This window comes from Bos indicus x Bos taurus, chromosome 14, assembly GCF_003369695.1.
Source record: "Bos indicus x Bos taurus breed Angus x Brahman F1 hybrid chromosome 14, Bos_hybrid_MaternalHap_v2.0, whole genome shotgun sequence".
NCBI classification, from domain to species: domain Eukaryota; kingdom Metazoa; phylum Chordata; class Mammalia; order Artiodactyla; family Bovidae; genus Bos; species Bos indicus x Bos taurus.
In genome coordinates this window covers 45,755,223-45,771,695 of record NC_040089.1, presented here as the reverse complement: position 1 = coordinate 45,771,695, position 16,473 = coordinate 45,755,223, and the positions used below count along the sequence as shown (strand labels likewise).

The window sequence follows — 16,473 nt, the reverse complement described above, 5'->3', positions numbered from 1 at the left end:
AAAAAGCTCAGTATTTGAGTCTTGATTTTATAATTGAAATTAAGCTGAAAGAAATTTAAACAGCTGCAGAGCTGATAGTAAATGAAACTGGAATTGCTAGTCTGCCTCTCTGGTCCATTCTCTGTCTGCTCTACCATATTCCATTACAATTTCCTAGTATGTTTTGGCTCCCATGTTGATGTATTTTGACTCCTCCAAAATTATTTACTTATTTAGATGGATAAAGTCCATGACTTGCAGTTGTAACATTTTTTCCTAGTATTTTGGAGGAAGAGAATATGAGGGACACTGAAACTTTTGTGTTCTAAGTATTTATAATAGAAGCTCCATTAATACCCATTGCATTTTCTGGTGTTTAATATTCATTGTATGTGGTCTTTCTTTGGGTTCAAAGAACCTTGCTTGAAGTCAAAGTAATTCTTATTCATAGAGCAACGTACTAGTCTTTGAGTCTGTGTTATTCCAGTGTCTGTTGTCCATAATCCCTGTCTCCGTCAATCTGTGTTATTTTCAGAAGCACAAAGACGTTGAGTTGGACCATCACAAGGACACGTATATTGGAAATACGGGGAAAATTATGACTATTCTTAGGCTGGATCGAAAAACAGGGTTGAGAGAAACATCTAAAATTTCATTCCTGGAATTGTCACTGCATTTCAGGGTGGCCTCGGACAAAGTTATTTTTCTAGGTTTCTCCAAAAGGAAGAGAATAAGGGTGGAAGAGGAATAACTGAACATTTCCAGAAGAATACATTTTTTTTTCTTTTTTCAATGTTAAGTACTACAGTCCCATTTTCCTGAAATTACTGTAAATGCACAGGCCAGATCTCAGAGAGAGCCTTTTGAAATTCCAAAAATAGTTATTTTCATTTATAGCTAGAAGAACAAAAACAAGAGCAAAACAAATAGAAAACAGGCTGGGTGCACTCACAAAGCTCCAGGCAGGTGGGTCCTTCTGGTCAGTGTCACTTCCTAAGACCTAATTAGCTAGTCTGCCTTGGTGGCATTTTCAGAAAGGAAACTGGAATCCTTGCCTGTAAACGTCCCCATTAGCTCAGTGTATGTGTTTTCATTGGCCCTTGGAGAAAACTCAAGTTCTATTATGGTTTTGTTGATGGCTAACAGTGTTCTTGGCGCGGAACGAGATATAGAAGAAGGTACCAGATCCGCCCAAAGGCGTTTGCAACCTGAGTTAGTAAAACAAATAACACGCTATTAGTCTTGACCTTGTTGGAAATTGGGCTTAAATATCAGTAGTACTCAATTCCAGAGTATTTTTATTTATGCCCCTCTGGGATGGGCAGGGATGACATTGTGGAGTAACCATATTGCCTGGTATGCTTCCTTTCGTCCATTTTTGGCATGTCTGTCTTTCTTCCATACTCCAGGGCTTTTTCCATGGCTGAGACAACCACATACATGGTCTTAGCATCCATTTGCTTGGATGTAATATTCATCTTCACTTTAGTTCATTATAGTTAACTCTAATTTTTCTCCATCTACTGTTTGTGGCAGAAAAAGTATTGGCCCAGATAAACCTTAAGTAGTTTTTTTTTTATGAAAACTTTTTTTTCTTATATATATTTGTGTGAATATTCATGACACTTCAAACGAAGCAGTGAATGAGTGTGAAGACCCTATTAGACAGTAATTGCAATTTATCCAACATCCTCTGCCCATGTAGTTTGTTTGTTTGTTTTTTCCATATTGTTAGGGAAAGAATATATTACACCTCAGACTTCCTGGCATTCGTACCTTTGGGAAGGGTGGGTGAAACAGAAGAAATAGTGGGGGAAAGTGGAGAATCACTGGTGGGGCAGAGCTTGGAAAAAGGAGTCAGGCAATTAATAATTTGAAAGCCCATTTTTTCCAAATGAGCTGGTCTCGGGTTATTGCCAAGGAGAAGGACATATGAGAAAGAATAAATAAAAAGAGCTGTTTAAAGAGTTAAGCAGGGTTTCCCTGGTGATCCAGTGGTTAAGAACTCACTTTGTGATCCATGGGACACTGGTTTGATCCCTGGTCCAGGAAGATCCCACATGCTGTGGGTCAGCTAAGCCCATGCACTGCAACTACTGAAGCCCAAGACCCTAGAGCCCATGCTTTGCAACCAGAGAAGCCACTGCCGTGAGAAGCCTGCTCAGTGCAACCAGGAGCAGCTACCTCTCACCACAACTAGAGAAAAGCCCACATAGCAACAAAGACCCAGCACAGTGAAAAATAAAATAATTATTAATTAAGTTTTTAAAAGAGTTAAGCAGATTGTTGATCTTGCAGCTAGTTCATATATATAACTCCTGCTTATAAGCCATCCAAAGTATATGGGTTTGGTTCAGTTCAGTTCAGTTCAGTCTCTCAGTCATGTCCGACTCTTTGTGACCCCATGGACTGCAGCACGCCAGGTCTCCCTGTCTATCACCAACTCCCGGAGTTTACTCAAACTCATGTCCATTGAGTCAGTGATGCCATCCAACCATCTTATCCTCTGTCGTCCCCTTCTCCTCCCACCTTCAATCTTTCCCACCATCAGAGTCTTTCCAAATGAGTCTGCTCTTCGCATCAGGTGGCCAAAGTATTGGAGTTTCAGCTTCAACATCAGTCCTTCCAATGAACACCCAGGACTGATCTCCTTTAGGATGGATTAGTTGGATCTCCTTGCAGTCCAAGGGACTCTCAAGAGTCTTCTCCAACACCACAGTTCAAAAGCATCAATTCTTCGGCGCTCAGCCTTCTTCACAGTCCAACTCTCACATCCATACATGAATACTGGAAAAACCATAGCTTTGACTAGACGGACCTTTGTTGGCAAAGTAATGTCTCTGCTTTTTAATATGCTGTTTAGGTTTGTCATAACTTTTCTTCCAAGGAGTAAGGGTCTTTTAATTTCATGGCTGCACTCACCATCTGCAGTGATTTTGGAGGCACAAAAAATAAAATTCCTCACTGTTTCCACTGTTTCCCCATCTATTTGCCATGAAGTGATGGGACTGGATGCCATGATCTTAAGCCAACTTTTTCACTCTCCTCTTTCACTTTCATCAAGAGATTGGTGTATAAAGCTAATTGAAATCTGCTGCTTAGGATTAGTCTACATCAATGAAACAAATGGACTATGGCCGCATGCATTAGCATGGATGAATCTTATTATTTTTTTCAACTATTCCCATCTTAGAATTTTCATCAAAGTTAAATACACCTTTAATAATCACTTTAGAATGTAAACTCTTACCTGTTTAAAAAAACTGGGGATGGATTATTTGAAATAGAATCAATGGATCAAGGGATATGAACATTTTCATACTTGATATACTGTTTAAAGTTTTCAGAGTTATAATTAATTCAAATTTTCATTGGCTAAATTTTCATTATTGAAATTAATTTACATTTTCACTTGACTGAATCATATAATGTTATGTTGAATAGAAGAAGCCAGACACAAGAGACTAGAGACTGATAACTCTATTTCAGTGAAGTTCAAAAGCAGGCAGTTCATCTATGGTGTTAGCACTCTGCATAGTGTAACCCTTGGCGGGGTGGTGCCTGAAAGATGAAGGCACTTTGGGATGTCTGAAATGTTCTATTTCTTGGTCAGGATGATAGTTGTATGGGTGTGCGCCCCTTGTGAAAATTTATCAAGCTGTAACCTTGAAATTTGTGTATTTTTCCTGTTTATATTTTCTATTTAATTTTAAAAAGATTACTTAAAAATTGTTTATGTCTGTTAGAGATGTTTGCATGCCTAATATGTGTCATTTGGAGCCTCTGGCTAAATAGTTGAATTTGCTTGTTTTTCAAATTAGTAGCTGTTATTTGATTTCTGGGAAATATTTGTTACATAAATAATTTCCAGTTAATAAAAGGAGTCAGTATGTCTTGGACAGTAGCCTGATGGATACCTAAGGACTGTGGTTGATATGCGCCCTTATCGTAATCAAAGGCAGTTAAGCCAAGAGCAGAGTGCCGTTCGTGTGTGAGCACTCAGTCCTGTCTGTGAGTTCAGAAGGAGAGCAGTGAGACTGGATGATGGCATTTTGTGGGGGAGGAAAGATGGTCTGTACGCCATTGTTCCTCTGGTCCTGAGATGCGTGGCCGCTACTGTGACCCTCCTTCACTCCATGGCCCACTTCTGTCTGCCCAACCTTTCTACATGTTCTCTCTCCCCTGTTTCCTGTCTCTGTCTCTCTCTCTCTCACGCACACAAGGAAAGCAGACCTTTAAAAGACTATGGTGGACCTGGTGTATAAGAGAGCAGAAAGAGAAGAAATAAGACCCAGCAATAAGAGAGAGGAGGAGGGAAACAAAGGGGAAAGTGAAAGAAATCACGACAGATGTATGAGGAGCAACTGAATAAACTTTAAATGAAGACCAACTAATAATGACAAAATTATAGGGGCTTCACACAATTCTTGTTTTTATTAATTGACTAATTGATTTTAATTGGGGGATAGTTACTTTACAACATTATGATGGTTTTTGACATACATCAGTATGAATCATAGGCATACATGTGTCCCCTCCCTCCTGAGCCCACTTCGACCTCCCTCCCCACCTCATCCCTTCAGGTTATCACAGAGCACCAGCTTAGGGTGCCCTGTATCATATTTTAAAAAAATGTTCAAAATATACTTAGTATATGCTAGGCGCTGCCTCTATGCTACATGCCCTAAATAATTCCATTTAATTCTATTCTTATAACTTTGAGAAATCAGGAGGATTTTGAACACAGTATGTCAGATTCCAGTCTACACACACTCTTATTCACTAAACTAAACCCTCTTATTCAGAGCCCATTGAGTCAGAATAATAATGCAATATATAGGTATTTTATTTATTTTAGATATTTATTTATTCTCAAGGACATTTATTTCAAATTTTATTTTTAAAAACATTATTGCGGTAAGAACATGTAACTTGAGATATACCCTTTTAACAAATTCTTGAGTGTGACATACATTCTGTTGACTAGAGTGCAATGTTGTACTGCAGGTCTCTAGAATTGATTCATCTTGCTTAACTGAAACATTATGCCCACTGACTAGTCACTCCCCATTTCTCTCTTCCCTGTCATTGGTAACCATCATTCTGCTACTTGATTCTATGAATTTGATTATTTTAGACACCACTTAAAAATGGAATCATGAGTGTTTATCTTTCTGTGACTGGCTTATGTCATTTACCATAATGCCCTCAAGGGTCATCCATGTTGTCACATATTGCAGAATTTTATTTTTTTAAAGCTGGATACTATTTTATACGTGTAAATATCACTTTTTCTTTATCCATTTGGCTGTCAGTGGATATTTAGGTTGTGTCCCCAACTTAGTTATTGTGAATAACGCTGTGAATATTGTATTAATATTGCTTTCAGATCCTGATTTCAGTTCTTTGGGATAAATACCCAAAAGTGGGATTTCTGGATCACATGATTGTTTTGCTTTTAATTTTTTGAGGAACTCCCATACTGTTTTCCGTAGTGGCTGTGCAATGTTGCATTCCTACAACAGTGAACAGGGGTTTCAATTTCTTCCTACTTATACATTTGTCCCCACCAACGTATTTCATCTTAAATGATTTGTTTTCATTCCTTCTGATCGATTTGTGCCTGTGGCCACGTGTGGTTCCCTGTGCCCATTGGTATCTGCTACTTGTTACTGGCTGTGACCCTATCATTTGGGCTCTAACCAGTGTTGGCCTACAGCTGGGCAGGACTGCACGGAGCCACTCCAGGCTGCGTGGACCCTCTGGCCACTCTGGTCTGGACTCATTCCGCCTTACCATCCATCCTCCTCACCAGGGCTTATCTGGAACTTTACCAGCTCCCAAGGGTAAAGATAGGTCACTGGTCAGATGACCATGTGCCTTTAACTGCTGACCCTGATCTGTGTGTACTGGCTTTGAGGGAAGATTCTTGTGGCTTCTTTTTACTCCTGGTTTATATTTAAGCAAAGATTAGATTTGCTACACTCGTCTCACTGACACATGAAAGGTTGGGTGTGCATGATTAGACAGTATGCCACAAAACCAATGGACTATAGAAGTCAATTGGGCCAAATATATGTGATCAAATGGAGCATTCACATTTAAATGGCGGTAAGTTTTGTAAAGGTCAGTTAAAGGATCATCACAAGTATTTGAGTATCCATGACCTGCAAGCATTGGGTTGGCCAAAGTATTCGTTTGAGTTTTTCCATAACATCTTACCCAGTATTATGCCACGTAATTTTGGGAATACAGAGGTGTGATGTCCAAGGCGGGAATGCAGAAACAACTGAATCAGATTGTCAAATACTGTGCTAAAAAACAAACTGTGGTGAGGGCCAAGAGGCATGTGAAAAGACGCTCAGTGTCACTAATTATTAAGGAAATGCAAATCAAAACTAAATGAGATATCAGTTCACACTGGTTAGAATGGCCATCATCAAAAATCTACAAATAAATTCTGGAAAGGGTGTGGGAAAAAGGGAACCCTCCTGCATTGTTGGTGGGAATCTAAATTGGTACAGTCACTATGGAGGTTCCTTAAAAAACTAAACAGAAATACCATATGACCCAGCAATTCAACTCCAAGGCATATCTCTGAAGAAAACCATAATTTGCAAAGATACGTGCACCCCAGTGTTCACTGCAGCACTAACTTATAGTCGCCAGGACATGGAAGCAACCTAAATGTCCATCAGCAGAGGGATGGAGAAAGAAGATGTGGCGCATGCATACAATAGCATATTACTCAGCAAAGAAAATGAACAAATAATGCCATTTGCAGCAACATGGATGGACCTAGAGAGTGTCACACTGAGTGAAGGAAGTCAGACAGAGGAAGACAAATATCATATTAAACCATTTATATGTGGAATCTATAAAAAAAAGGTACAGAAATAGAGTTACAGATGTAAAAAGTAAACTTACGGTTGCCAGGAGGTAAGAGGGGGAAGGATAAATTGGAAGATTGAGACTGACACATATGTAATACTATATATAAAATAGATAACTAATAAAGACCTGTTGTTTAGCACAGGGAACTCTACTCAATACTCTGTAATGGTCTAGATAGGGAAAGAATCTAAAGAAGAGTGGAGATAAGTATATGTGTAACAGATTGATTTTACTGGACACCTGAAAGTAACACAAAATTATAGATCAACTATACTCCAGTAAAATTTTAAAAAATTTCTATGCATTGTCAATAGCAAATGCTGAATATCTTTGTTAAATAAAGTGAAAATACTACAAAAAGAAAAAAAAAAGTGTGCCGAATGAAGATGATTAGGAAAAGGAGGTTAGCATGGGCTCATACTAAGGTGGGATACATGGTCACTTAAATATACAGATAAAATGATCTACACAAATGATCACTTCTATGTCTTTGCAGATAAGATATAATGATAATTGGTGGTTTGTGTAGAGTATGTCTTCATTGGCCAAATAAATTATGGCATGCTAGAGTCTGACACGACTGAGCGACTTCACTTTCACTTTTCACTTTCATGCATTGGAGAAGGAAATGGCAACCCACTCCAGTGTTCTTGCCTGAAGAATCCCAGGGATGGGGGAGCCTGGTGGGCTGCCATCTATGGGGTTGCACAGAGTCGGACATGACTGAAGCGACTTAGCAGCAGCAGCAGCAGCAGTTTAAAAAAATATATGTAGATTTCTCTACAGTAGGATCTTTTTTAGCTTTTTTTGAATGATACTTTCTAAACTTCAAGAGAGATGAGTTTTCTGACATCCCACATGTTTTGCCCCTCAAAAACATTTTCATATGAGATATCTTCCAGATTTAGTTTTTAGAAAGTCTGGAGACAATAGTTTGACATTTTCCAAGTCATCTGCCTGTCATTTCATGTTTTTCTTTCTTTTAAGTCTGAAGGAGAAAATCTAGGTAGCACAATGTAGTGGAAAAGTGCCTGGAGAGTAGCCCAAGATCTAGGCTTATCACTCATGGTTGTTTTGGTTTCACCTACTAGGAAGATAAATCCATCCCTGCTTTCCTAAAAAAAAGTGAACCTAACTTGAGACTTCTTGACCCAGAATCTGCAGCAGTCAAAGGATTTCAGGTTTTCTAAGTTAGGGAAGAAATACAGGTGTAAAAACTCTTTAGGTGCATTCTCTACATGCATTTTTCTTTTTTTCTCAAAATACTCAGCTCTGAGCATTTACCTTCTGGCTCATTTTGTGTTTGCCCAGAAAAGCCCCCTCAGTGGAATAGATCACTGTTGGAAGAGCTCTAAAGGGACGTGTCAGTTCGAGTCTTCTATCTTACACATGAAGAATATAAACTTTCTTTGGAGATTGACCTTCTCTTGGGTTGCAGTAGTAGTTAAAGTCATAAAGTCACCTGATTCAGAGTCTGTGCCACTTCCTATGGTGGCACACAGCAATCCTAGGAGATCTCTGAGGGTTGAATCCCTTGACACAAGGCTAACCTATGGGAAATGCCCAGGGGAAATTTGTCAGTTTCACCCAGATCCTCCTACTCTTCTCAGACTACTCAACTTAAATATAGTTACTCTTATCTCTTGGGGAAAAATATTGAACACAAACAATTAGGATTCAAAAACTCCATCCGTCTGTTAGGGATTTACCTAATTGTCCCAGAATGACAGTCCCCCTCCCCCTCCCAAACACAAACAAACAAAAAACCCCTATTAACATGTCTTAGATTCCATTCTCTCAAGGGTCCCAGGAAACGATTGAGTTTAACACTTGAGGGTTTCAGAATAAGCGCTGGGGAAAATGCATGGTGTCCATAAACCTCAAGCAATTTAGTTGTGGCTGCCGAGGCATCCACAGAAAGAGGTTTTCAATTGGTATATTTATACTTTCTTTACTTAGTATTGATTCTAAATAAGGATAAAACCCACCCTTGATGGGAAGCCTATGAGTAAGAACAGATGAATTAAAGTTTGTTTTATCTTCCCACTTTCCTTCTGCTGTAGCCAAAAAAAGCCTTCCTTTTAGAGGCAAACGGGATGTATTCTAGTGGCGGCAGCCACTGCTTTCGGAACAGCTTAAGGATGAAGTGGTAGGATGGCCTTAGGCAACAAAGGTGCTGGGTCCTGGTGCAAGTCCAGGGTTGTAGAAACCTTTTGTCTATAAAACTGGGGGAAACAGACCATCTTGAAGGCCCAGAGTCCTATGAACTTGCTCTCCGACATGCTGTGTGTTGATGCCGAAGCCGGCCACTTTCTAAACCCTGTATTCCTCTTAAAACACCTGCTTTGGAGTCATTGATAAAGCAAGTGCTCTCTCTTTCCCTTAGGTCTTGCACCAGACAGATTTCACCTTATGTATTTGCTTACTGATTATTTGTAGGATTGAGAATAATCTGTGAGTAATTTGCCTTGTGTCAGAAAATGAGTGGAGAGAATGAATGACCAAGGTATGATTGTTTAGACATTGTCTGCTCATAGTGTTGTGTGTGTGTGTGTGTGTGTTACATGTTGTTGTTGCTAAGTTGTATCCAACTCTTTTGCAACCCCATGGACTGTAGCCCACCAGTCTCTGTCCATTCTCCAGGCAAAAATACTGGAGTGGCTTGGCATTTCCTTCTCCAAGGGATCTTCCCTACCCAGGGATCAAACCTGTGTCTTTTGCATTGGCAGGTGGACTCTTTGCCCCTGAGCCACCAGGGAAGCCCATATGTGTTACTGTAAAACATCATTAAATCAAACCCACTCAAATAGGAATTGTGATGATTCTACGAAGCGTCCAAGTTCATCTGTGTTTCAGGTATGCAGTAAAGTTGGTGAATATATGGAGATTGCATCCATACTTTAAAGAACAGTCTTTTCTGACACTCTGGTCATTCTACCCCTACCTAGATAGAGTCTGCACCTACCTGCAGCCTATTTTTTAAGTTCGAGCGCACAACTACTCTACCCTGTGAAGTGACATTGCTAGGGCTTGACTGATATGATTTTATATCCTGACGTTCCCTTTATCTCCTCCTATTGCCCCTTATCTTATATGGTTTATGTAAAATGTCCTGATTAAGGTCAACCCTCATTCTCTACCATTCAAATTCACTGTTTTCTTTCCCACAGTTTCAGAGTTCAGGAGTTCCATGATAATTTACTCATACCTCCAACAGAGTACTTATTTCATTCTGCCTGATATTGTAGTAAGATATTGAAAGAAAGATAATAACAAAATAGAAAAAGAACGGGCTTTGGAAATACAGAAGAGATTTCAGCTTTGGAAAACTCTAGCTGAAAAATGTTAGGCAAGTTATTGAGTCCGTTTACATCTTAGTTTCTTTCTCTCTAAAATGAGCATAATAATGACCTTGCCATTTTTTGTCATCATAAAATGAGCTAATAGATATAAAGAGCCTTGCACCATGCTTATTGGGTGGTGGGTAATAATTATAGACTGTTATTATTAATAAGAATGATATAGAAATTTTATCTTTCTGTCATTTTTGTAATGTTTTCATTTTTGGAAAACTGTATCTGTTTCAAAAATATTTGTTGAAGAAAGAAATAACTCCCTTGGCATGTTTTAAATTCCTGTTATCCTTATCAGTTCAGTTCAGTTCAGTCACTCAGTTGTGTCCCACTCTTTGCGACCCCATGAATCTCAGCACAGCAGGCCTCCCTGTCCATCACCAACTCCTGAAATTCACTCAGACTCATGTCCATCGAGTCGGTGATGCCATCCAGCCATCTCATCCTCTGTCGTCCCCTTCTCCTCCTGCCCCCAATCCCTCCCAGCATCAGAGTCTTTTCCAATGAGTCAACTCTTCGCCTCAGGTGGCCAAAGTACTGGAGTTTCAGCTTTAGCATCATTCCTTCCAAAGAACATCCAGGGCTGATCTCCTTTAGAATGGACTAGTTGGATCTCCTTGCAGTCCAAGGGACTCTCAAGAGTCTTCTCCAACACCACAGTTCATCCGTATAGAGCTGCTACAAAATTTCATGCAATCTACTCAATGAATAAACAATAAAGTTGTTTGATGATGTAAGCAGAGGTGTGATGATACAATGACATGATTGTTCCAGACTGTTTCATTTATTCACCAACATAGCAGTTCCATGGGACAACACTTGGGACTGACATTAAGTTTATCTTGAGAATTTTCTGTGTACTAGGCTCTGTACTTGGAGGATAGCAGTGGTCAGCAATAGCAATTGGTAGTTATTGATCATCAGTAATTTTACCTGGGCCTAAACATCGGGTTTTAGATGGATTAATTATTACAAGCAATACCAACAATCATTTTATGAGGGAGATAGTAATAGTGTCTTCAGTTTACAAAATTGAAAGTCCAAAGAGGTGAAATAACTAATCCAAGTTTATGGAGATACAATGGCCGACACTGCACTCAGACTCGGGCACCTGACTCACCAGATCCACTGTTCCTGCTCTGTCAGGTAAGACTTTATCCTTAGGCAGTTTCCACTCTAATCAAATAAAGGCAATCAGTGTAATGTAATGCCCTCTCCAGTCCAAGATGATTCAGAGCACATAGGAGATGCCATCAGAAAAGCAATGGACTTCCTAGGCATTCTGACTCCCCACTTCCCCCAGTTACTTCCTCTGTTAGACTTGAAAATCTCTTGGCTCGTTATTGGTGGGTTTCCCCCTCACTTTCTCATAGAACTTCTGTGATTCATTTAGCTGGAGGTTTCAACTGTGAGGGAAAATACCAGTCTTTGGTCATGTTACTCATTGGCTATGTAGAGGAGTTACACGCGGTCACTCAAAGACATCAAACATTTGATTGTGTTCATAATAATGCTGCTACTGACATCTAAACTCAATAACCCCTCTGCTATCTCTAGTTCCTCTGAAAAACAGTTCTGCAAACACAGCAGTAACTGTTCTCAGAATACTTTCTGCATGGACTTTGATTCTTGCGAGTGTGGGTCTGGGAAAAACCAGAGAAAAAATAAATTAGTATAGCAGCAGCAGGCTGGCCAGACTTGTTCATATTCTATGTGTACAATAGCTATTCTCAGAGTCACTTAAAGAAACCATCAGGATTCCAAGGAGAAGGAATGATCAAATACATATGTACACTATTATGTATAAAATAGGTAACTAATGAGAACCTCCCATAAAACACAGTGAACTCTATTCAACGCTCTATGGTGACGTAGAGGGGATATATGTATATGTGTAGCTGAGTCGCTTTGCTGTACAGCAGAAATTAGTACAATGTTGTAAAGCAGCTAAACTGTAATTTTAAAAAAGCCTCTTGGAAAGTAAATAAACAGTTGTCTTTCTCTCAGCTGTCAGGGACGAGACTAGACATTGCCCCCTTCTAGTGACTCATGTTAAGTTCTTTACACACAAGTTTTCCTTGAATTAAGATTTTTAACTTTTTGTTACATTCCTTTGTTTGTACCTTGTCTTAGGGGCTGCCTACCTGATTAATGAATGCATTCATACTTAATTGCCATTTGACAGAGAAAAAGTTAGTTCTTATACAAAGAGATAGAAGGAAGGAATCCAAAACACAGATGGAGACAAGCTAAGGCATGCTGGAAGGCATTATTAACCAAAGGAAGAATATCCTTACAGCTGGGGAAAAGGGAGCTAGGAAAGAACAAGGCAAATTCCCTTTTGCCTTGAGCTGGTTCAGTTATCTTGTTGATAAATATTACAACCATTCATTCATTCTTTATTTAGCCTTCCCTCTCCTCCAGACACTAGAGGAGGGCATGGCAACCCACTCCAGTATTCTTGCCAGGAAGATTCCATGGACAGAAGAGCCTTGGTGGGCTATAGTCCATGGGGTCGCAATGAGTCGGACACCACTGAGCATGCATGCTGCTTCTCCAGACATGGTACCAGGCAGTCACCAAGAGAAATACAAAGAGGGAGGAAACTTGGTGCCTCCTTCAGGTTCACAGTCTAGCAGTGGACGCATGCCTACACAACTAGGGTTACAGAAAGGCTGATTTTACAAAGTATAGAAGTGGACACAGTGGCTTAGAGTCATGGAACCAGTGTCCTTTTTATCTGGGTCTCCATAAAGCAAAATAGGAAATGGAGAGGCAGGCATGCCTAGGAGTCTGGGAGGAAGTTCACCTCCGGTTTGGTGGAATTGCCTTCAGTGCTGTATACTTGCCTACATCCTGGGAAAACCTGCAGGCAGTCCGTTGGCCTCCTGGGAATTTATGTAACATGTTTTACTAAGTATGTCCGAGGCAGGGGTGTGCAGGGACATAATGAGAATCTAGCAATTAGAGCTAAATATTTTGTATTTTTTATGTGCCAGACACCATACTAGTCTGTTTAATGATCTTGGCAACAGTACAAGTGCTTTTATTATTCCCATTTTACAGATAAAGAAACTAATGCTGAAGGAAGTTCAATAATATGCTCACAGACACACAAGTGACATGGCAGAGCTGCGATTGCCTTCAGTAGTTCAATTTTAAGTCCTAAGCCTTAATCATTCTTTCTGGATACCCAGTACCTCATAACACAGGTAAGTGGAATCTCCATTTACAAGAAGCTCTAAAAGAATGCACCATGATAGGGATCCAGAGGGATCTGTGGGAATGCTAACTGTTAGAAAGTGAAGCATGTACCATCCTGGGATAGACATAGTCCTTTGGTTTGGGGAGATAGGGGAAGCCAAGTGAGAAAGACTTAAGCATCACTAGTGGTTGGAAGCAGGTGTATGGTTAAAAGGACTTGGAATAGAATAGTGTCTTCCCAGTGATACAAAAACTGAGTTTTGCATACTATGTATGAACCCATTTTGAAGGAAGGATATGGTGATGTGCTTTGAGCCCTAAAATCTCTTGTTCTCTGTTCAGCCAGACAGATATCTTTCATCATTTTAGTGTTCAGATTCAATATTGGTATCAGTTGAATAGGAAAACAGTGGTCACTTTTTTGGTTCAATGGATGAGTTTAAACAAATATTTTTGTTTTGTCTGTGGGAAGCTGTAATGAAATGGAACTAGCCTTCCAAATGCAAGTTGCAATATGTAATTAGGTAGATAAACATGGCTGTAGAAGTTCGAACTGCATGAACCTTTAGCAAAAAGCAGAGAAAAGGATATTATAGATGTCTATTGGTGAGGATATAACTCTGGCTGTGGCCTGATGAGCAATGTTTCCTTGATGATAGCTGTGCCTCTTAGCTTTAGTAAATATGTGACTTTGTTTAGTGCCCTGAAAGAGTGTGTTTTCAGTTGAAGATAGTCATTTTTCATTTTAGCTTTGGACATCAGAACTAGAAGGCACTGATATAAAACTCTTATTCATTTAAGATTTCTTAAGGAGCATCTGGACTTCAGGTAGAAAAGAAACACAATTAGGGTGCAAGACAGAAATCTGATTCTAATATTTTATACACAAGATTTGGATCTTTCTTGAAATGAGGGAGAATCTGAAAAAAAACATGGTTTCTTTCTGCCCCGTGTCTCCTCCAGCCTTTTTATTGAACTGAGTTGTAGAGTGTTCCCTCTAGCCAGGTTTCTCCTTGGTATTTTTGTCCCTTTGAGCCTTCTAGTCACCCATTAATCATTTTTTGTGTTTTAACGTGTTTTATGTAGTTGGCATGTGCTTCATGGGTAACTTAGAAAATAATGGTGCAATAGTGACTTAGCAGCAGCAGCAACACCTTTGCACAAATATCTTTAAGCAATTGTGAGTGGGCTTCTGGGAGAGAAACTGAAAGGTAAGATTACTGGGCCAAAATATAAATGCATTTGAATGTGATGAACACAATGGAATCACGTTGTGAAAAGGCTGTTCTCTTGCATCAAGTGCTGAGTGTCCATTTTCCTGCATTTTTGTTATTATTAGATATGATTTTTTAATTATTGTACATCTGATAGGTGAAAATGTCATGGTAGTGTTGTTTTAATTATTTCTAGTTCCTTGGTAACCACAAAGATGAATATCTTTCAATATTTATTGATGATTTGCTCTCTTTTTTTTGAACTGTCTGTTCAAATTCTTTGTGCATCTTCCCTAGTGGTTTCAATACGTTATTCTTAGACTTGTAAGAGCTGTTAATCTTGTGAGTGTTGATATTTTTTTGTAAATATTTTCCCCCACTTTTCTTTATTTTTTGAAGAATTTTTATGATATTTTTCAAAGTAACTAATTTGAAAGATTTAGTAACAAATCTAAATTTATTTTAGATTTAGTAATAAATAAAGATTTAGTAATAAATCTAAATCTAAATTGATACAAACATATCAATGTTTGTATATGTATCCTTTGAGTTTTGTGTCTTACTTAAAAAGACTTTCATGTGTGTGTGTGTGTGTGTGTGTGTGTGTGTGTCTAGGGCTCCCTGGTGGCTCAGCAGGTAAAGAATCTGCCTGCAATGATAGAGATGCAGGAGATGTGGTTTCGATCCCTGGGTCAGGAAGATCCTATGAAGGAGGGCATGGCAACTCATTCTAGTATTCTTGCCTGGAGAATCCTGTGGGCAGAGGAGCTTGGTGGGCTACAGCCCATAGGGTCGCAGAGTCAGACAGGACTGAAGTGACTGAGCACACAGCACAGTGCTTTTTGCTCATAAATTAGTCCAAAATTTGTTAGTAGTCTTATTATAATCTTTTTCCTTCTGCTGCTTTTTGAAGCTTCTGTTATATATTTGATTCTTTCATTTGTGTATATAATGAAATAAATAGCTTATTTTTTCAAATAGATGTCTACTTTTTCTATCTGCATTTTAAGTAGCAAGCAATTTTACCTCTAAATTGGGCTATCATCTCTATCACATAATAGACTCTCATGTATATATATATATTGTATATATTGTATATATATATATATATATATATATATATACACATACACACACACACACACATATATATCTGTTCATTTCCAGACTTTTATATTCTATTTCAATTAGTCAATTGCTGTTATTCACCTCAATGTTTTAACAACTGTCACTTTACATTTTGATTTGGTACATTGAGTTTTATCTTTTTTTGATACAAAATATTTTGGCTATTCTTGGAATCTGCTCTTTTGATGATTTTGGGAAGAGCTAGTCAATATCTTTTTGAAAACTCTCAGTGGAGTTTTGATGGAAACCACATAGTATATGTAGACCCACTAGATAAAGAAGAGTCGTCTCTCCAAGCAAGTGTGTCTCCTGGCACGGATGTCTGCCTGCATGGTATCATGAACTACTGCCTCTGAAATGTTTGCATTGCTTAACACTCCCAAAGTTAATCCAGAAGAAAAATATTTTCCTTCTTTCTCTTAATGAATGTTAAGTGAAAACCCTGCTTTATTTCATCTGCAAAAGGAAGCTAAGATCCTAGGATGTCTGCCTGGGTGAGTTCTGGGCATATCATTTGAGAAGCTTTGCCATCTGGCTTTAGAGGTGATTCACAGTGGGGTTCCTGCAGGATGTCAAAATGTTGGAAAAATTATGAAAACCTGGGACTAGATTATTTAGATGAAATTCATTACATGTTCAATGAAGATCAGTTTACTTTTCACTTTCATGCATTGGAGAAGGAAATGGCAACCCACTCCAGT

The 16,473-nt window shown here is 38.9% G+C and overlaps 1 long non-coding RNA gene across 4 annotated transcripts in view; it reads left to right on the top strand.

Annotated features, from left to right (window-relative positions):
• The window catches only part of LOC113904309, a 343,900-nt gene that overhangs the window by 156,719 nt on the left and 170,708 nt on the right, over positions 1-16,473 (top strand). The window contains exons 1-2 of one of the 4 annotated variants that reach the window (XR_003514483.1): positions 9,589-9,729; positions 13,293-13,438. The exons of 1 other annotated variant lie outside the window; for it this stretch is intronic. This is a non-coding gene — a long non-coding RNA (uncharacterized LOC113904309). Of the gene's footprint in view, positions 1-9,588; positions 9,730-10,822; positions 11,373-13,292; positions 13,439-16,473 lie in introns of those variants that run through there. 2 more of the 4 variants (XR_003514484.1, XR_003514482.1) reach the window with 2 other exon arrangements.